This window comes from Drosophila ficusphila, unplaced genomic scaffold (genome assembly GCF_018152265.1).
Source record: "Drosophila ficusphila isolate 14025-0441.05 unplaced genomic scaffold, ASM1815226v1 contig_198, whole genome shotgun sequence".
In the NCBI taxonomy this organism is placed as follows: Eukaryota; Metazoa; Arthropoda; class Insecta; order Diptera; family Drosophilidae; genus Drosophila; species Drosophila ficusphila.
Genome location: NW_025064092.1, coordinates 11,976,958 through 11,998,347, shown reverse-complemented (window position 1 = coordinate 11,998,347; position 21,390 = coordinate 11,976,958). Strand labels below are relative to the sequence as shown.

The following is a 21,390-nucleotide window of genomic DNA, read 5'->3' as shown; positions in this document are numbered from 1 at the left end:
CAGACAGGGTTTAATGTGCCGGAAAGCCACTTGGCTGCCAAACTGAACCGAAATAGTGGCCAGTTTAGCCGGTCACCTGGTCGCCTGGTCACCTGTTCGATTTAACGCGAAATTAGGCAGCCGCAACAGCGAAATAGCGAAATAGGGAAACTGGCCCAAGGATCTGAGCACTAATTGAAAAACTGATCGCCGACCATCAAGCCTAATGGACTGAGATTTATCAGTTCGCTCGGGTGTATTTCTGTGTATTCTATGTGCGTAGCCCGATGTTTAATAACAAATAGTGTCCATCAGGCGAACAGACAGCGCAGATTAGAGGGGCAAACACATTTCTCGGAATTTCGGTCCGTCACTCACATTTGACAGGCGTTGTGGCCTTTTATCGCCCGATTTATGGCCAAATTAAATATTTTCCCAGGCCTTGGCTCAATTAAAACGGCCGGCAGCAATTAAAATTCACTTAGCCGAAGGAATCCGGAACCACATGTAAAAATCAATAAGCAAATGCCGAAGCTCCGCCGCAAAAATGTTTTGTGGCAACCGCACAAAATGCAACTGAAAACTCGAATAATGCATGGACGTGTTGGAAATAGCTGGCCAACCCCAGGGGAAGGGCACTAAACTAGCAAACTGAAACAAACTCAAACTCAAACAGAAGTGCGAAACTGGACGCTTAAAAATGTGGCAACTGCTGGTTTAGTTCGCAAAACTTTGAGTATCCTGTTTCCACAGCCCTTACTTACTGTCACTAACTCGCATTACCTGCCTTGGCAGAGAGGCAGCAAAAAAAGGGGGTTTAAAAATCCAAATTACTCGCATTTTCCCTCCAGTCCTGTTAAACGCTTCTTGGAAAAGCTCTGGTCGAATGCCCTCATCCGCTTTGCTTTTCCACGCTGCATGGGAAATCCCTGAGCTCGCTTTCGGCCACATTTGAGATCCATGCAGGGAAACAATGGCTCGCCATTGGCATGTTTTACTCGGCCACAAACCGCTCGAGTTGCCAGCTATCCCCGCTTTCCCCGCTCTGGAAAACCGCTTTCCCCGAACAGTCGAGCGCACATGCAAAACAAATGGAGTTTTGCGGAATACGAAAACACCGCCGGCGGCGATTCGTGGCCAGCAATAACTGACCATGAGGTGTCCCGGCTCCAAGTTATCCGAGTTATCTTGGCCGAGCATATTTCACCGCCACCATTGCTGATATAACTACTATTGCTGATACTACTACTATAGCTGCTATTGCTGCTTTCACTGATATCTGTGTAGCTGTGGCGCACGGACTTTCGCTCCGCAGGTTCGCCGCTTGCCCTCCAGAATGTGGCAACACCCCATTGCTGCTAATTGAATTGCGTCAATGGGCTTAGTAAATCAATTTTAGGAGACGCAATTGGTAAACAAAGATATGCCGTACTACGCTATATACTGTACATAATCGGGAGTATCTCGACGTGTTTCTGGGCCCGCGGGCGGTCAGAGTGCGAAGCGATTTACGATCTCGCCGGAAATATAGTATAGTATACTCGCATGCCCGGCAGTCGGAGCATATCCATGCAATTTGATTTAATTAGTTTATGCCCAGCTCGCCGGCTGCCAATTAGTCTTCCTTCGTTGGCGCTCGTATTTGTTGGCTGTTTGGGCGTTTGGCTGTTGGTTCCTTCTATTCCAGCTGAGCTGTGGGCCAACTTTTGATTGACTTGGCCCCGTGTCTCCTTTTCGGCCGAGAAAAGCGAACAAAGCTGCGAGCTGTGCGCCCAATTGGATTTAATTATGCAAAGATATTTGTCTAGCCCTCTCACTCACTCTCTCTCCCTCTCTCTCTGACCCGCTGTTATTGTTGCGGAGAAAGGAGAAAGCAGGGGAAATCCCCTCCGAGTCGGAATACAAAACAGTCGGAAGCCAAATCCAGTGCAAGCTGTTGGATATGCAGGAAACTTTTACTATAAATTGCCCCTGCAAATTGGCATACAGAATCCGCAGAGAAACTTTTCAAAACAAAGAGATTTTATTGGCCAGATAAGGCCAATAGGTGGGAGTTCCTAATACCAAATGGCTAAAATGGGTGATTAAGAACGGCATTTCACTTTGCCATTCAGCTTGTTCAAAACTGGATGGATGATTGGAGTGCATCCGAACCATCTGAACCATCTGAACCATCTGAGCCATCTTAACTATGGTAAACAGCGCTCGAGGCCTGAGTTTAGATTGCGGGGTCGAGCTGGAAACGAGAGCACCATCTCATTAAGATCTCGCCGAGATAAAAATACATCTCGCGGGAGTCCCCTTCCAGCGGGAAGTACAATTATTTTGGATGGCTCACTTCTGTCCGAGGGCGAGACCCATTTCCCATTTCCCATTTCCCATTTTCCATTTCCATGGGCCGCCTGGCATTTGGCAAAGCGTATTTCACAGTCGAACACTCTCGAGGCGTTCGCTTCATTTATTATTCCCGCTCAGTTCATAAGTCGCAGTGGCCGGCAGACAAGCCCGAACCGAAGGAGACTCCCGGCGAGGAGGGCCGAGGAGGGGAATCCCGGGGAGGAGCTCCGAATATTGTCACGAATTGTGGGCGAAATGAACTACGGACCGGGGCACGTGTCTGTCGAGTCTGTCGAGTGGGGATTGCGGGGATTGAGGGGGTGGCATGCCCCGTGGGCGGAGGGCGCTCCCTAATTAAGTCAAAAGTAAACATGAAAAAGATGTCAGCCAAGTAGAAGCGAATCAAAATGGCAGCCAGCGACCATTGAACTAAATGCTGTCCTACACGCCGAAAAAAGATCAAAGGAAGATCGGAGCACAGAGAGGTTTACCCCTGAAATCCATCTAACTATTCCACTTGCTCTTCCGAAGATTGGCCATGCAGTGACACAGCTTTTCTCGCAGTGCTGTCTCCATGTCACCTGGCAGGACCGACTGCCTGGACCGACTGGACCGCCTGAAACTGACGAGAATAATAATAACAATAATCAAAAGGAACAGCTCGCCAGACAGCTGGCCAAGGCCAAGAGCAGCGGGACTTGGCAACAGTTTCGCCTCCCTGGTGGCGGGCGAAATCACTTAAGTCTCGGCAAACAGCTCCCAGTGGCCACATAAATATGAACTCGAAACCGAAGACGGCCGAAATAATAATCTGAGGGGAAGCCAGGCTGGCCGAAAGCCAAGTACCCTTCGAAGAGGCTGTACTACAATATTCTGTTTTATAATTACCCTCCCAAAGTGATTATTTTAGGAGCACACCAAACAAGCTTTCGTGGCACGCGGGTAATTTCCAAAAGTATTTACTTCCTTAATTAAGTTTATAGTAGTATAGTATAGTATAGTATAGCATACCCCGGATGAGGGAAGCCATTCGCTGTTTTATGAATTCTAGCCAACAGGGGAATCGGGACATTATTTCCCCCCACAGCTGCACAACCTTATCGCACACACAGATCCTAAGTTAGTTCTCCCGGGGGAGTATTTACCGCCCGATAATAAGAATAATATGCACGGCGGCCGAAACTACAAAACGCAGGACATCAGAACGTCAGAACATCAGAATATAGAAGTGATTAATATTCAGGAGAGAGGAAAATGTACTTTGCATTTCAAACGTAATTGGGGATAATTAAGGCAATAAAGAGAGTTCAAACTTTCCAGATGGGGAATTGCAATTCAGGGGGCTCCAAGAAACGAGGAATCCCGAAATGTTTTGGGGCTTTTCCGAGACGTAGGACCTTCGACACACTAAGCTCCTGAGGGTTTTCTCTCTCTGTTTCTCGGCTGCTGCTGGAGCAGCCTTTATTCGCCACACATCATCGAACTTTCCTCAACTAGTTTGATGCCTCGTAATGAGCATTTGTCGCAGGCCGCATAAGTACGTGGCAACGTGGCAAGCTGTGCGATGGAAAGCGGAAAAGTCGGGAGGGAAAAGGAGAGAAGGAGGAGGAGGAGGAGGCGAGAAAAGTCAGAGGCCCAGTGGCTGACCGAAATCAATCGAAGTGAATCAATTACGCCATTTGGCAGTATCTGCCCCGAATCTGCTCCCCCTCCCCCTCCCCCTCCCTCTATCCGTCCCTTTCTGCAGGCTGTCCCCCTCTTCCTGCGCCTCCACTTTTCGGGGTCGTCGGACGAGGCGGAAAAGCCGGCCTGAGGAGGAGCGTACTCGTATATCGAGTTTGGTAATCGTGACAAATTCCGCCGAATGATGCGCCCGCACAGAGCGATTCCACTTCATTGAAGCGCCGGCATCGGCATCGGCATCGATTGCCATCAAAGGCATCGAGTGCTGCGGCATCGATGCGACGCCAAGTGGGCATAATTATTCGAGCGCAGATGTATGCTACTATATATAATATATACGCACTATATATAGAGTAATGCCCACTGGGTCCATGAACTGTTAATTTGTATGGAAATGCCGTTTCGTCCAGCGGACGCCTTTGTCTTTGTCTCTGATTTCGACTCTTGCTCAATTGACTTCGTCGAGGGTTCACTTGGCCAGCTCGGAGGGGTTCATTGGAGGGGAGGGCATCCATACATCCATACATCCATACATCCATACATCTATCTATACATCCATTCATGCTGGGTCATTTGGGTCTCTTTGGCCAGAACTTTCGATTTATCACAGCGAACTCTCATCATCTGTTTCACTGCCAAAATATTTACTTGACTTCCTATTCGAATGAAGTTGCTGTTAAGTCCGAATATTGAGAAATACGAGTGGGAAGTGACTCGCCAACAAAGGCCAAGAGCAACAAACAGCCATGCACCTGAGGCGACTCTTTAAAGGGCTTTGCTTCTGCGGCCGCTGCAACTTTGATTGCAACTTGCCACTGCTGCAGAGGCAGGCTAAGCTGGCTGCGATTCAACAACAGCAGATGACGTTGTTGGTGTTGTGGCCCGCCCTCGCAGTCTTCCCAGTCTTCGCAGTCTTCCAAGTTGCTGCCGCTCGTTTCGCTCCGCTGAATGTTGTTGACAGGCTTTCGAGGGACCCAGAGACTCGGCCTCAAGACCCACAACAACCCAGCACCCACTTGCGTATATTTATATATACCAGTATATATATATGTATAGGTACGGCAAACTTGGCATCCATTAAATTGAGTTTTTATATTGAGGAGCTTAGCAGACGACCGGGCTAACGGTAATTGAATTAGAGGCGCCCCCGCCCCCGCCAGATTCCGCCCCTTTATAAGTCCCTTCCATAAGTCCCATCTCCCATCCCATCCCATCCCATCTTATCACATCGCAGATCCCGGCGAGTGCAGCTATCTCATTTTTTAGTTACTTGCCGGTAATTAAATAAAATTTATTAATATTTTTATGGCTCGAAGTGCCGTTGGTGTGCTTTGCATTTAAGTGGCAGTTGTCATTTCATTTAGTGGAAGTACGGAATTACCGACGGCTGTTAACGGCGCAAAAGTAAGATGTGAAGTCGTTTGAGGGCAGAAAACCTTTTTATCGCAGATACAAATTAGACATTTGGGTCGACGGGCTGTTTACGTCCATATATTAGATATAAGTTAGGAGGGCACGCCACTCAAGTCGACGAGAAATAATATAAAACACGGAACCAATTTCACAGAGCTACACACTTTCTGCTGGGTCAAGTATCACTTCGGAGAATGGCTTCCCCTTTGGGACAAAATGATTTTTGGTTGCTCTTCATAACCTCTTATATTGTTGCCCAGAAAATATTACATTCAGTGAAGTCGTAGTTGCTGACCTGAGTTAGTTTTGTGTGTTTGGGGCTTCCCGATCTCTCAGCTCTTTCACTGCGAACCTTCCGCTCGGCAAGTTAGTTTCCTTATCCGTTGAGAGCTCAAGCTCGACTGCACATTTGCACAATCCCAATCCCCCGCAATTAGAATCCATGTGACCGGCTAATCAGAACTAATTTAAAGTGTGACTCCGCTCCGAATTCCGTTCCCTGAGTCATCGCTCCATCACAATCCGCAATCCAAAGTGTCAATGCAAAGTGCCAGGCACTTGATTTACACCTTTCAACGCCTCCGAGATCCCACTTGAGGCGAGAAAGCGAGCGATAAATATCACTCATACGCAGAGGTGTGCGCCCTAAAAGCGAGAAGCAGCACTAGAACGCTGAAAAGTGCAGGTCGGGTGTGGCACACACCCATTGGCAGTAAAGCAGTCGCTTCCCAGCAATTTACTGTCGATGATATGCACGGTTATCTCCATTGGGTTTCATGTGGAACGTGACTGCGGTTGGGGATTGCAGTCGCGTTGGCGGTTTCAGCTGCTTCTGATTCCAATGTTCAAAAGTGGCTCTAGCTCGGAGTTCTTTCCCTCCACAAATATTTCACCCACTAATCATGATTAAAAGAAAGTTTAGGAAATTGCTGAACAGACTAATTCCTACAGGGAACAATAAATACAATACTGCACTGGACTTTGAATCTCGCCCACACGGTTTCCCCCACTCTCATGCATTCTTGCTAGTTTTTTTTCCAGTGTTGGCCTGTCGGGTGCCAGTTGTCAGCCTGTTTGTTGTTATTTGCCAACGCCTTCTTTTTGGCCGTGTCGCTCCGGCGAGTCCTCAACAGTTGAGCCTGCACAACTGTGTGGAGAAGATAGCGACGCATCAACATATGCACTGTTGGCAGGTCCCCCGAAAAGGGGGACCATATTGCTCCGCCTTTCCGCCCTACGGCTTTTCCGCCTTTCCGCTTTTCCGCTTTTCCTCTGGCTGCTCCTGCAGCCCCCGTGGAATCCCGGCGGACATGAGCGAATGTGTGTGTGTGTGTTTAGGGAGATTTGCCTTAATTAAATTCCGGCATAAAAGGATTTCACTCGGCCAGCGCTTTAAGCTCGCCTTTATATCTTTTGACAAAAGCCTTAGCGGCTTACTCGAGTCAGCCTGCAGCCACAGATTTTAATTACGGCTATAAATCATAGGGAAAGTGGGGCGGGGGAATCCGGTCCAGAGCTCAGCATTTCCCGCTCCGAGATATTAATCGCAGTCATATGGGCACTCTCCATTGCCACCAGGGATATCGCAAAGTATCTCACAGATACAGATAAAGTTATGTCCCAGACAAATGGGATCGATGTGGGATAATGTTGGGCGGGGAAAGCGCCTTCGAAGCAAGTGCTGATTCCACGCAGCTGTGTTAACTGCTCATTTGTGCTCAGTGTAGTCGGGGAGAGCCAATTGCCAGCTGAAATTAGTGCAGTTTCATTGGTCCCGAGGTTGCCAATCATTTTGATGCTCAACAGTTCGTGGCCCAAATTTACAGCACACAAAAGTTGCGCATTAAAAAGTTGCTAATGGTGGCAGCCAGAATCAGGATCAGGATATATCCCCTCTTCCCGGGCAGAGAACGTGCTGGGAATCCATCAGCAGGCGGAGTGCTCCTCGTGCTCCTCGTGCTTTATGGCGTCATTGTGGCGCAACTCGGATAATTACTGCAAACTTTTGCCGCACGAGCCGGTTTTTAGTTTGCAGATGGGATTGCTGCCTAATCTAATAAACGAACTCCGGAATGGTTATCTTCTCCATGGAGTTGATCAGACCTAATTTAAACAGAAGTCGTGACTGCAAAGTTGCCGCTCCATTCGTTTTGAATAATCACACTCACTTAACAGAGGCTTTAACCCCGAACAGAAGCCCTTTTTTCCCCTCCTGCCCCACTATCACCCACTATCACCCACTACACACCCCCTGATTTCCCGCCCCTCCCCATAAATACATTCGCCAAATGGGACCAAATGGATCCCCGGTTCGATGGCCGAGGTGCGGGGAACATAAAGCTGTTTGCTAATTGCATACGAGCCCTCATCTTCGCACTTCACAACTTTTTTAATGGCCGTCAGCGGAGGCTGGGGGCGTGGCACAAACGTACACACGCATGCGAGTGCGTATATGAATACAGTAAGTGCGATTGCGAGTCGACTAAATGCCTTTTTGCGGGATTATCTGCGGCGACAGATCTCGACTGGCAGGACTGGCCAGACTGGCGCGTGTTGCAAATAAATTCGTCGTTGTGGCCTGCCCTTTGTTTCTGACTGACTCCTTGCGGCGATGGCAACACTTGCCACTTGTTCGCTGTACATTTTAAAATCGAGTCACTGCAGAGCTGCGCCGCTCGTCAGCAGCGAAGGTCACGACGCCGTCTCGTCTCATCAAAACCACCAACCACCCATCCACCATCCACCACCCACTGCCACGCCCGCCGCCCACTTTGGGAGCGGCAGAGCGGGACTTGCGATTTACGATTTGCGATTTACGATTGACCGAAAGTAAGCGCCCCATCGAGCGCTTTAATCATCGCACTTTATTGTGGCGACGAAGTGAGTGAGGCACTTGCCAGATTCATTTGCCAGTGGAAATTAGCGTAAACTGATTGGAATTCATATCCTTGCTCACCTTCTTCACCGCGTGGCTTCCAGTTTCCTCCTCCGATTCAGAGCTGCAACAAAAGAATAGTGAACACAACCGCTGTAGTTCTCGTTTGCAATTAACTGGGGAAATCGGGGCACCCTCCACTCGTATATCACTCATACGCCCAGTGGGTCCCGTCCAGTTCGGTCTGCCTGTCAGCTGATAAGAGCAGCTCCTCCGAGTCGTCGGACAGGTCGGACAGCTGGACAGCTCCGACAGCTGGATGCCACTGAAAGCAACGACCTCTTCAGAGAACCATTCGAGGGGCGGGCACTCAATTTGTGCATAATTTCGGATTCACTTCTGCCCCTGATGAATCTGGCCACCGAATCTGGGGTCGATGACTAATTTATTTTCGCATTTCGGCATCGCATCTTCGGGTGCGCTGCGCCAGGAGCAAATAAATCGTGGCTGCCTCCTCCGCTCGGCTAGTCGCAGCGTTTTAAATAAGGTCAACAAAGTATTCGGGCCCTGCTAATTGCTACAAGCTTTGCCTTTCTTTGGGCCCCACTCAAGCACTGAAGCACCCAAACACCCAAGCACCCAACCAGCCAACCACTCAAATGGCCATAAATTTGGCCCTTTTGGGCCAAAAGAAGGGTCAATGTGTGAACATGCAAAACACCAAAGGGGAGCAGGGAACCGGTGAAAAACCAACACTGGGGACCTGGCTAAATTCCGCTCCACCGTTTGAATTTGCCGGCCCGCTCATTTTTCATTTTCCACTCTCCACTTTCCACACTCCACTTTCCGCCTTTCCGCTATTATATTCATTTTATTTTTCGCTGTCATGTCGCCTGTCACTCCGGCAGGAAAAAGTGTTAATCGAACTACGGAAAGGTCGAAGAAATGTATATAGACTTGCCAAAGGTTGGCACACTGATCAAAACTGCGTTTGGCTAACAAAGTTGTCCCTCTGTCCGTTTGTCCGTTAGTCCATTTGTCCGTTAGTTTGTCCTTTTGTTTGTTTGTCCGTTGGGAAAGCCAGGCAAGTTGGTTCCGCAAACTAAACTCTTTAAAATTCGATTACGACGACTAATGGGATGAGTTTCCTTCGCCTGAGCAAGTTATTAAACGGCGATTTATCAGCACAGGTCAGTGGAGAAAGTGTGACATCGATTTGAGTAAATCAATACTTTTTGCTTGTATTTTAATGCAGAATTTGCCTGGCCAGAGTAACTGAGGTTGTCATAAGCCTTTGCTTGCACACTTTTGGGGTAATTCCTCCACGCAAAGTACCTCCTCTGATGGAATTTCCTCCCACTTAAATGCACCGAAAAGAAACGTCAGACACAAGCTGGCAGTCGAGTTTTGACAGCGTTCCTTTCTTGACTCTGCAGGGCGACTTTCATGGGAAAACTGTTCCATTTCCCGCACCTAATTGCCGTCCCAGAAATCAGAAAGTCCAGGGCAGCAGACTGTACGGAGTCTCCGTTTGATTTCGCTAAGCGATTCGCCAACATGAAAGTAATTGCACTTTCCCGAGGCGACGTTGTTTCAAATTGGAGCTGGCAGATGGGCAGATGGGTAGATGGGCAGATGGGCAGATGGACATCTGGACGGGATCCGAGAAAAGGGCCAAGGCAAGTGTCAGTTGCAGGGGAGAGGAGAGCGGGGGAGAGCGGTGGAAGGTGGAAAGGGAAAGCCGGGAAAATCTGTGCGTGTCTGGGAGACTAATGTGCAGACACTGCGATTTGATCGGTCAGTCTGGGAATCTGGGAATCGGGAAATCGGGGAATCGGGGAATCGGAGGGAAAGGCAAGGTAAACAATTTGCATGAGACTCTGGCGTATTAGCAACGTTTGACCAAACATTACTTTGGCATCTCGAATGTGTTAATAATACAATTTTATTCGTCTGCCGAGCGGAATGCGGGAAACGAGGGAATTCGGGGGAATTTGGGGTGAAAGGGCAGGCGGAAAATGGAAAAACGAGCGGAAAATTTACGATGCGTGCAGTGGGGCCCCGATGTCCTGTACAGACTATTTTTGAAAAGGGTTTGACATTTAGGGCACACTCCCATACTCGCACACCCGCACACTCGCACACACATGGCCCAAAATGACAAAACGATGTCTAAACGAGCTCCGAACGAGCGGCAGAAATACTCGCACACGAGGAATAATCGTAAAATAAAATAAATAAAATAAAATAAACCAAAATTCGGGGGATGTCGCAGCTGTTCGAAAGGGAGCCGAAATTGTGGGCTGCCCAGAGATATCGTTTCCTCCGGGCAGACGGGGAAAAGCCTCCGGCACATCTCCATTTTCCCGGCCAGCGAAGACGGTAGACGGAATCGAACCCCCAGGCGGGAGCCTTCCCAAGCAATAAAGTCCAATAACAGTAGAGCAACCACAGTGGTGGCGTTTGAATATCTTCGCAGCTGAAAGGAGTTGCTGGAAAATGAGAGTTTCTGTTCAGAGATCAGCCAAGAAAGTGCACTTTGCCAGGTTGAAGGGATCGCAGAAGCGGAAAACAATCGGGTCAGTTCCACTGTTGTTCCTTTCGAGGGGGTTTCGACTGGTTCAAACGGGAGGAGGGGACTTCAAAAGGATATGCAGAGCGATGCGGAGCGTGTTATACATTCATTACACATTCTCGCACACTCACGCACTAAAAAGGTAAGCGGACCTTTTTGTTAAACGTCTCAATTGGAGCAGAAGTGCCGGGACGGGGTTCGTTTGATGCTTAATGTGCTTAATGTTTTATGCAGGGCACTCGAAGAGAACCAAACGAAAAAAGCCGGAGCACAAGAGCCACAAGTAATGCGTTTAATTTATTCATGTAATGTCCGATGTCCACTTGCCTCTCTGCGGCGGTTATAAATGATGCCGGAATCGCCTTTAAATTTCCACCAGCAGAGCAAATTTCCACCAGAAAAATCACAGATACCCAGTACAAGTGCACTTTACTTCAAGGCACTCATATTTTATCCCTATTTTCGTACCCCGCATAGTTGTGCGCCAGTGTCTTCCCTGATTCGGATTCTGATTCTGATTCCGATTCCGATTCCGATTCCGAATGTGATTCCTTTCGCTCGCCTTCATTGCTGATTACATTATTTATTTGCGGCCGTGTGCGATCCTATTTGCCCCTTAATTTCTGGTCACGCAACTTGCAACTCGAGGTGGCACAGCGAGGGGCGTGCGAATGTGACAACCCCAAATTACACATTTTTGAATGGAGCGTTTTGTGTGTGGTGCTCGTTCGCCTGCCTCGCAATAATGCCAATAATAACAATGGGCGCGTGTTTGTTTGTTCGCCACTTGATAAATGAGATGGCCATCAGAGGGCAAGGTGGCAAGTGGCGAGGGGCAAGTTGCCAAAGGTGGCAAGGCGACAGGGGATGGGGGGCAATGGGGTGCGGCTGCCCCCGAAGGTGTTAGCTGTCATGGCCGCTTGGGCTTTCCCAATTTTTCGGGCTCCCATCCGCCTTTCCTTCACTTTTCCTTGCAGCTTGTTGGTTTTGGCCCTGATTAAGTTGCTGGGCGTGTTCTCCGCTGCCAGCAGCTGCTCCTGGGCGGGCCACGCCCCCTGCCAGCGCAGCCCCAGATATATAGTGCGTTCTGTATTATATAGGTCGTCCGGGGCGGGGACGCAAACTATTAGGGAGACAACCGGCCGTTTGAATTATGTTATGACACAGGGAAGAGATTATCTTGATGAATGGCCGGAGGCAATCGGGGATGACTCCTGGTTCTTCCCTGCTTTTAGGCCCAATCACACTGTTAGCCAACTTGGCAGGTTCACACTTCAAGAGCAATCAGCTTTAATAGTTTCCAAAGAGAAGCTCGGTGCGCTGCAATTGCATATTTTTCGTATATTTTTCTCCACTTGACTCAGAGCAGAATAATGCAGATCGGGCACTGGGGCCATTAAATTGGAGTGTAGCAGAAACAAGACAAGCAGATTGCACTCAAACTCGATTCCATTTAGTCGGCAATTGCGACAAGAGGCCCATTAGTCGGCATCACTAGGATATATCGACGAATCGAACGGAATAAATATGTAAATTCCGGCGACAAGAGCTCGATATCTTGGAGTTATGGTGTGGCGGGGAGTTCGGTGTGTGGAACAAGTGGTGCGTAAAACTGATGACTAGACACGTTGACAATCCAGTTCGCAAACGACGACAAGTTGGGCCATTAAAATGCCAGGAGACTGGGAAGTAAGCAGGCAAAAACCCAATGGAGAAAAAACAAAGGCAAATGAAGACGCTGCCCTTGAACGTTTAATAATATCCGAGGAGAAAGCGATACGGGGCGGGCCGCCTATCTGCTATCTGCTATCTGCTGGATGGCTCTGTCGAGTATCTGCCAGATAGCTTGTCTGTATCTGTATCTGTATCTGTATCTTAACGACGCAGCCATAAAGCGAGCAGATTACAGAGGTGACTTTCCCGCCTAAGTGCCGACTATTTGCGGAGCTTTCCGTTTCCCTGATTGATTCCTGCGAATTGCCGTTGAGTGTTGAGTGGGGCACTACATGTTTTAGCTCAATTAAATGGGTCTCATAAGTGGACGAGCCACTAAGGACTGCTGCCCCACTGCACGTTCCGTGGCAGCTATTAAACAGAATCCAACAATCCTTGGGTTGTTGCAACAATGGAAGCAAAGGAATTTCCCCTCGGTGCATTGGCTGATTTTCGGCTTCTATAAGCAGCATCTCCGCTGGCAATCAGCCCTGCCCTTGTTGCAAGTTGCAAGTTGCAAGTTCCGAGTTGCAAGTGGATGGGGGTGTGGCAAGTTGCCGCTGGCTTTTCCGCGGGCAGCACGCCCACTTAACAGCGCTTCCACTCGGCGATGTGCGTAATTTTTCAGCTGGTTTGCGCTGGCTTTTCCGCTGCACTCTGCAACTTTGTTGGCTCCACCCTTCGTGTTTTTCCTGCTTTTCCGGCTCCTTGGGGAGCTTCCTCTCGATTGCCTTCCCCCCCGCCAGTAAGTGTTTTACTGCGAGGGCATTCCGCTGTATTGTATTAGCGTAATTCCAGAGCTCATCTGTGATTGCTGTCTCCCCAGAAAAACAGAAGAACAGAAGAACGAAGAGCAGCCATCGTCGGAGTTCATTAATTTTGATGCCCCAACTTGGCATCTCGGCTTTGGGGGCTCACTCGAATGCAAATCTCAGGTCGCCTTTGTTGCGGGGCCAATAAAAAGCATAATTCCCGGGGAATTTTCATATTTATGGCCAATGGCCTTGCCCGCTCCACGCGCTCCAAACCGAATCCTGCGGCGCGTGTTGCCACTTCAAAATTGTTGCAGCCATATACATAATGCCCCGGGAACGTGGAACTGTTGCAAAGCGCAATAAATTGTAAAAAATATATTATCCCAGCACGAGCACTGACAGCGCGACGACCACGCTGCGTATGAGTGATACTTTCTGAGGGAAGCGAAGCGAACGAAGGAGATTCTGAATCTGAATCTGAGTCGGAGTCTGAAAAGTGAAAGTGGAAGTGGAAGAAAGTCGCTCGCAGACGGTCAAATACAAATAAACTTTTGGCAAGCTAAAAGACGGCTCCCTCTTGATTATAAGCATATTTATTTGGGGGGTCGGAATACATCAAACGGAAATTTAAACGGCAGGTGGAAAACTTGCAGACTTAATTTCATTTGGCAAGCGGAGCGGCAACTAGTTCAAAGACTAATATTCATGTCGAAAGTCGGCCTAAGTGTACCAAGCTGATTTCCCATTTCGAGCCGATGAATAATTGAGTTTCCAGCTGGACAGCTGTGCCAAGATGCACTCAAATTACCTTCTTTATGTTTCTCAGGTGGAGGAGGCGGAGAAGTACCTGCGGCACGATCCAGCTGACAACTTGGCCCAAACTGAAACTGAAACCGAAACCGAAACTGAAACTGAAGGCGAGACGCCGCCGTAGTTTCCGCTACCTGTCACTGCCAAAACGAGCCACGACACAACAAATGTCGCTCAATTGCGGCAACAAGAGGCAACAATAATAAACAGCAGATCTCAGCTCAGGCGGCTCCGGGCCAAATTGGAGTTGGCAGAACGTTAGCAAGGCCAAATCACAGCGATACAGCACATACACACACACACACACACACCATATACTATATACTGTAAACAGTATTCTATATTCTGTATAGTGTATACTGTGTATATATAGTATACTGTATTCTGGGTGGATATCTGCGACAATGGCTGGCTATATCACTCGGTCGGTCGGTCGGTCGCCCGCCTCCGTTTCGCCTGTTTGCCGAGCTCATATGCAAATTCAGTTTTGCCTTTCATAAAACCCGCACATAAACTTTTTTAATGCCTGCATATGCCAATGAAGAGGTCGTAACATCCACCAGCCAACAGCCACAATGGCTGCGAAAACAAGGGGACTCCAGAACCGAGAACCGAGAACCAAGAACCGAGAATGGAGAACAACGGCCCACTGTCAATCGCCCCAACCAATTTTCCTCCACATAACGCTTTTCTTATCGTTATCGCTCAATCGCCCAATCGCTACTTCTTCTGCAGAAAGTGTTTCGATAATTGCGGGCTCTGCGGCAATTAGAACGTGGCTCACGAACTCAGTAAGCCACGGACGTGTGGATAAGCCCGTCGAATCGAGTAAAAAACGATGTTCGGAGGAGGTTCTGCTCGGCCAATAATTGTGGCACACATTTCTGCGGCAGCTAATTGGGGCACACAATCGTCGGAGGGAGTGGCAGGTCGCGTTTTCGGCGGTTTTCCAAAGCAAATACGTGTAGTTTTTATGCTCCCAAATTAATACATTGTCCAAGTGGCTGTGGTTGCCGAGTTCCGTAGCTTTTGTTTGCCAAAGCCACATTTTATGCCAGTCCTAAATGGTTCCACAAACATCATTTCTGACTTCGGCTGTGTTTTAGGGGAACGGCTGTTGGCTATTGGCTCATATCTCAAACAGCTCCGTTTTTACGGCGCGGTTTCGCCGACTTTAATGGCGAAAAGCGTTGGACTGCGACACAAGTGCAACCATTAAACAAAACCCCCACCGCAAATTAGCTCATAATGCAACAAGGTTGCAGTGCCATTAAGGCGGTGCAGTTGCAGAAACCTCTACCTCAAAATAGAAAACTTGGAGAACTGTGTTAGAAATAGCTCACGATTGTTCCCAGACCTCTTCCCGTTTTCGAAGAGGTTCCTTTTGCATCCTCCGCACTTTCGAATCGAATTTGGCAACCTGGCAGCTGCAGGTGGGTGGTGGCACCAACCAACAACCAGCCACCCACCACCTCCCTGGGAATCGGAGGAGGAGTGGCCCCTGGTCCATCAGCATTATCCTCACAACTGGGCCATCCTCATCATCATCATCGTCGTCCTCGGGAGGGAGGAGCTCAGCAGACCCGACTTAATCAAGCTCCGGCAGCCGCTCCTCAAAGTTTCCCTGGCTTTCCCGGCAGCCAAAACTTTTTATGCTCGACTACAGTTTACAGTTTACAGTTTACAGTTTTCAGTTTAGTTGCAGCCAACTGGCTGGCCAGAACGCGGATCCGGGCTTTATGGCCAAATTAATAAGTCTGATAAAGGCCAGGCGGTTCCTTTGTGCGCAACTTTACTGCAGCGGATTAAACTCCGTCTTGGGAAAGCGGGAACGCGATCCTGGAGATCCTGCAACGGGAGCACACCTGCACCAGCTGCCGAGGTGCTGGGAAAATCAATGTCCCCGCCCGGCCACGCCCACCTCTCGGCGAAGGTCGCACAGGTGTCCTCATTTAGCCGCCTTCCGAGTTTCCAGCAGCCTCTGCTCCTCCCTGCCATCTTTCGACTTTGGTCCTTAATCCACTGCTCTTGTTTTCCCCGCCATGTGACAGTTTTTAATGAGCATTCATTACGAGTCGCAGCCGAAAAAGAGGGTGCGGCTCTGGGGATATCAGCACCTGGCATTTGGCACCTGCCATTTTACACACCTGATAGCCGAGCGAACTCGGAGTGCTTTTCGAGCAGAGAAATCCGCCGAATAGATTATTGGACGACACTGATGACCATCGCCAGATGGTAAAATACTATTTTGAGTCCCACCCAACTCTCAAGGGGTATGACACTCTGCGAACCCAACTTAAAACGCAGTTGAGAGCGCAAAAAAGCAGCAAGCGAAGCCAAAATGTTACACATACGCCATGTGCGCCAGGGAAAAACTGAGCGACAGCAGTTGCTAGTTGTAGCTGTGGCTGTGGGTTTTTGTGGCCCAGTCAGCAGTCTCAACTGGATATTGTTTATGTTAACAGCTTAGTGCTTCCTTTTTTTCGGGCATCTGAGGGTTGGGAGGCTCAAATCTGTGTGGCGACATCCCATTTGGCATTAGATTGGCATTGGCGATGCGCTAATCGACATTAGTGGCAGGCAGTGGCAAATCCCTCGGCGAATTCAATTAATGCCGGGCAGCAAGGACTCGGCGCCAACTGATAAACTCGCCGCAAAGCACGACAGTATTTATGGGTAAACACATGACGAAGGACCAGCAACCGGCAACCAGAAACGCATAAATCAAACAAAACATCAATAAATCAGAACTGTTGACGTGCCATCAAAACACGGTCAACTGGGAACCTCAACTGCATTCATGTCCAACTGGGTAATTCAGCTGGTCGGAGGGGGCGGAGACAAACCATAAACAATGGCAATTAATACGCATTTTACATTGACAGCGATTTATTGGCCAAACAACAAACAAACTAATCGGGAACAGGATTGATTTTAAAACACACCCAGCCGTACATATGCCGCACATCTGCGTCCTCTGGTCGCTTCGGCTCAACTCCAGCAAACATAACAGCCATAAACATCATAATCAAGGTATAAACTGACCCAGGGACCCGAGCAAAACAAATATAACCGAAACCGAAACCGAAAAAGTTGAGGGAACCGAAGAAAACAAGGGGGAAACCCCAAAGAAAAGGGACTGCCTAAAATGCGTTAGAAAGTTATCCGTTCTCCGTTCTCCGTTCTCCATTCTCCTTTTCCAACATCATTATACTTGCACGCTTTTCATGTTGCCTCGCTTTTCGTGGAAAAGCAGACGATTTCCCCAATTAAAATGGACTTATTAATAACAGCTTCCTTGCGAGAAAATCCATGTGTATATATAATGTATGGTATGCACATACGCACGTAGGTGACGAAACAATAAACTTGCTGTCGATATTTGTTGTTTTAGGAAAATTCCGAAAAATCGTTAGGTGCTAAACAGAATCGGAGGATAGAATGCGGCTTTTTTATTCGTTGCGTGTGCGTTGGCCTTCCTCCGGCTGACTTTCTGCCTCTGGCTGCCTGGGCTGCCTATGCTGGTTGCATAATCAGTAATTTGATTAAATAAATGATTAAATAAAATTGATGGATCGGATAGCCGCAAGCACCTTTTTTCACGGAACACGAAAAATCGACGGTGGAATCCTCCTCTCGCCGCCGTCATTAATTTCTTTTTTCGCCCATGGTTTTATCTTCGCTCCGCACATTGATTAATTCGACTGTTGATTCAATTAATTTGCTCGACATGGCCACAGTGCGTATGCATAATCTGGTGGCCATGGCTCCGGCAGAAATCAAAGATATCTGCAGCCTCGCAGGGGCTTTCTAATAGAAAGTCTTCGACTGAGGACGTGCTAATGGCCCGCGGAAGTTTGAATTATGAACCAAACACTTTGCATCTCTGCTCGTGGCCATAAATCAGGGAAGTGTATCGGAAAGGAATTCCTTTTCGTTATGTGTTTTCCATAGTTTCCACCCTGCCGCTGGAGAACAGCAAAGATGGAAAGCCTCGGAAGGGAAAGTCCTTGTGGGAGTCGCAGCCTCAGTCTCGGCGAAAATGGAAGCCAAACCTGTTCCCAACCGGTTCCTCGGGAGGATCCACCGAAACCACACGGTTTCCCAACCAACCACCCTTATACCTTCCACTTTCCACTTTCCCATTTCCCATTTCCGCTTTTCAGCATTGTTCGGACGCTCCTCATCAAAGGGAAATCCCTGCCCCATTTGCACTCGCACTTTTCACTCGGCGGCTGTTTTCTTTTCATTGGCGTTTGGTGAACCGTGTAATAATTGCCACACTGCGTGCCTCAAATGATGTGCCCACGTGAACTTACGCACAGAAGTGGGTCCTCGTGGCAGGGATTTATTCGGGAAAAGGAGCCTCGCTCTCTGATGTGATGTAATGGTGCCATCGTCGTGGAACCTCCTAAGCAGCCGGCTCAAGTTCATGGCTAATTTGTGTTGCAAACATAATGGAAGCGGATTCAACGCTGTTTTTTTCGCAGTGCACTTGAGCGGCATAATGGGCCCCGAAAACAAAGAAGTTTCCCCGGGACTTCGCAGGGCACTTCCTACTTCCTGGTAGTTATTTTGGGGGCGCCAACCTGGCCGGGATGAGCTCGTTGCCACATTGCCACTCGATGGTGCCTCGGTGTCAATGAACCTGGAACCTGGAACCCGGAGCCTGGAAGGCCGAGGACTGGATGGCTGGTCCCCCTGTGACAGCATCGATGTTGTTTACCGAGCAGCCCCCACATCACCAGTCCCGAATCCCCGTGCACGCGCTGCTCAGCTTTCTATGGCTTTCCATGCTTTTCGGCGACACCAAATCGGAATTCAATATGTTGTCGGCTTTACATATTTCATCTTGGCCAGCTTCGTTTGCATAGTCGCTGTGTGTGTGTGTGTGTGTGTGTGCCTATGTGTGTGGGGTGTGCGAGTGTGGGCAAACAACGTGTTGTGCCAATATTTACTAGGCCCCCAGGCTCTTCTGCGAATACACACATTCGCTGGGAAAATCAGAAAGCAAGTGGCGGGATAAAAAACGGCTGGATGAATTATTAAAATACTGTCTTTCGTTGCTGGGCCTGTTTGCGAAGGAATTAAGTTTGGCTGATTATATTACCAGGGCCAGTCCGAGGTTCTAATATTTCACCGGGGACATTGATTGGTAATGAGACCGCAAACTTGATTTTGATTGAATTGAGTTTGTCTTTCGGCTCGGCTTTCCTTTTCCTGCCCATGTTTAAATTGCTTTTTTGGGCTCACTCCACATCAAATTAATTGTGGCTTTTGTTTTTTTAATTACTAAATTTATATCCAAAAGAAAAATAGATAAAAAGTGCCTGGAGGGAGTGGAAATAGATAAGGAGTTATTAACACCCCGCTTCCGTTGAACAAATGTCATGGAAAATCCCTGAAGAGGAAAACCCCTGAAGAGGAGAACCCCTGAAGAGGAAAACCCCTGAAGAGGAGAACCCCTGTGAAGCCCGTGAATCCCGGCAGTTATTACCGAGTACATTAGACCCATTAGACTTTGGAGCGAAGAGGTGAAGCGACTTATCTAATGGCGAGATTTACAAGCACCACTTGAAACTGCCACAACAATTGCGCTCTTAGCACTCAATCAGGAAAACGGAGGCGGAGGCGGAGGCTCCTGGGAAAGGAAGCAAACAAGAGACAAACTTTGGCTGTAAAGCATTTAAAAAATTAATTGCAACCTTTTTCTTTTCCGCAGGTCGGCCGATGGACGATGGACGATGAACAATGAACGATAAACCTTTCGCCGGCGTTCATAAACCACCGGGCAAGAAGTCATTAAAATCATGATTAGCAGGAGCCACAGGTGCCATTAAGTGGATCCGAGTGGAAAGCAGAGGAAAGCGGAGGAAAGCGGGGAAAGCGGGGAATAACGGGATCACTGGGAGCTTTGTTTGTTTGCCGCTCGACTGCGTGCGAATTTGGCCGGCATAAAAAGTGGCCGACCGACTGACCGACCGCAAAACCGAACGAACGCAGGACGGACGGAGGACTTAATGTTTTTCTTTCAATAATTCGGCCGAAAGGGGCGGGGCGGGGGCAAGGTCACGGGGCGGCGGCCAAAGGGTTTCGCCCATACGAATTGGCTTCTCGACATTTGCCTTTGTGCGTGCTGCATTTTCCCGGGGCCATTCATTTTTCCTTTCGGGTTCTTTTTTTGTTTTTTTTTTTTTTTGGCAACCGCACTTTATGCCTTTGTTTTGTCCGCAGGTCAGAATTCAAAAGGTTTTCCATGTTTCCCGCCGTTTGCTCGGACATGTGCCACATTTCCACGGGATCTGTCCGCCGCTGATAAGCCCGATTCCAGCGCTGCAATTTGCGGCAGCATCAGCGGGAATCGATTTTGTGTCGGCTTAATTATGTGGAAAAAGTGCCCATGCTCGTATATAATTAAAAAGGAGCCCGCCCTTTGGCTCCGATGACAGCTGAAAATAAGCAGCTCAAATGGCATTTAAAGAGCATTCAAGGGTTGGGGATTTGCCATTTTTTAGGCTGAAAGGATCCCCGTTAAAAGAACTGGGGACAGCAATTCATTTATGAATAGTATTTATCGAGATACCAATTCACTAACTTCATTGCTTCCCCACGAATAAATGCCGTAAACTGCAAGAGCCAATCGAGAGTGGAGGAAATTAATTCATTACCAGTTCAGCAGTTTTCCAATTTCCAATTTCCAGAACCCTGATTCGCTGATTCCCTTTCTATATGGCCATTCCCCCTCGTCTAATCGCGCCCTCAGCCAAGTGCATTAATATAATTTTAATATGTCTCTGGCTCTGATAATTGCCAGTTGTCGTTGGTCGTTGGTCGTTGGTTGTTGGTTATTGGTCGTTGGCCGTTGTTCTGGCCATTGTGGACTCAAAAATCGATGGGGCAGACAGGAGAGGGGGAAAATGGGGAACAGGGGGAAACGTCTGAGAAAATCCGGGGCGGAGTGAAAGGAAGCCCTGGTTGGCATCCTGTCGTATGAAAAGCGCACTTTCGACAGTTACCAACACAACAAAGGAGCAGACTGTCAGCCACACGAATATTGGGCACTTTTACACTGTTCAAAACAGCGAAGCTATTCCTTGGGTCCAAAAATCATTTCGTTTGAAGTTCACCTACTTGATACGAAACGCTTTATTGTACTGAAGTTATATTAACCGATTTCCCGCACTTGTATTTATTTATTGCAATTGCTTACTACCAACGCACTCGAAATATTTCTCAGTGCGCCTGACTTC

At 48.5% G+C, this 21,390-nt stretch overlaps 1 protein-coding gene across 6 annotated transcripts in view; it reads right to left on the bottom strand.

Moving 5' to 3' along the window:
• The window catches only part of LOC108097286 (sex peptide receptor), a 45,766-nt gene that overhangs the window by 17,873 nt on the left and 6,503 nt on the right, over positions 1–21,390 (bottom strand). The window contains exon 2 of one of the 6 annotated variants that reach the window (XM_017199497.2): positions 8,369–8,411. The exons of 4 other annotated variants lie outside the window; for them this stretch is intronic. The gene's annotated coding sequence lies outside the window, so the exon portion shown is untranslated. Of the gene's footprint in view, positions 1–5,707; positions 5,826–8,368; positions 8,412–21,390 lie in introns of those variants that run through there. One more of the 6 variants, XM_017199499.1, reaches the window with a different exon arrangement.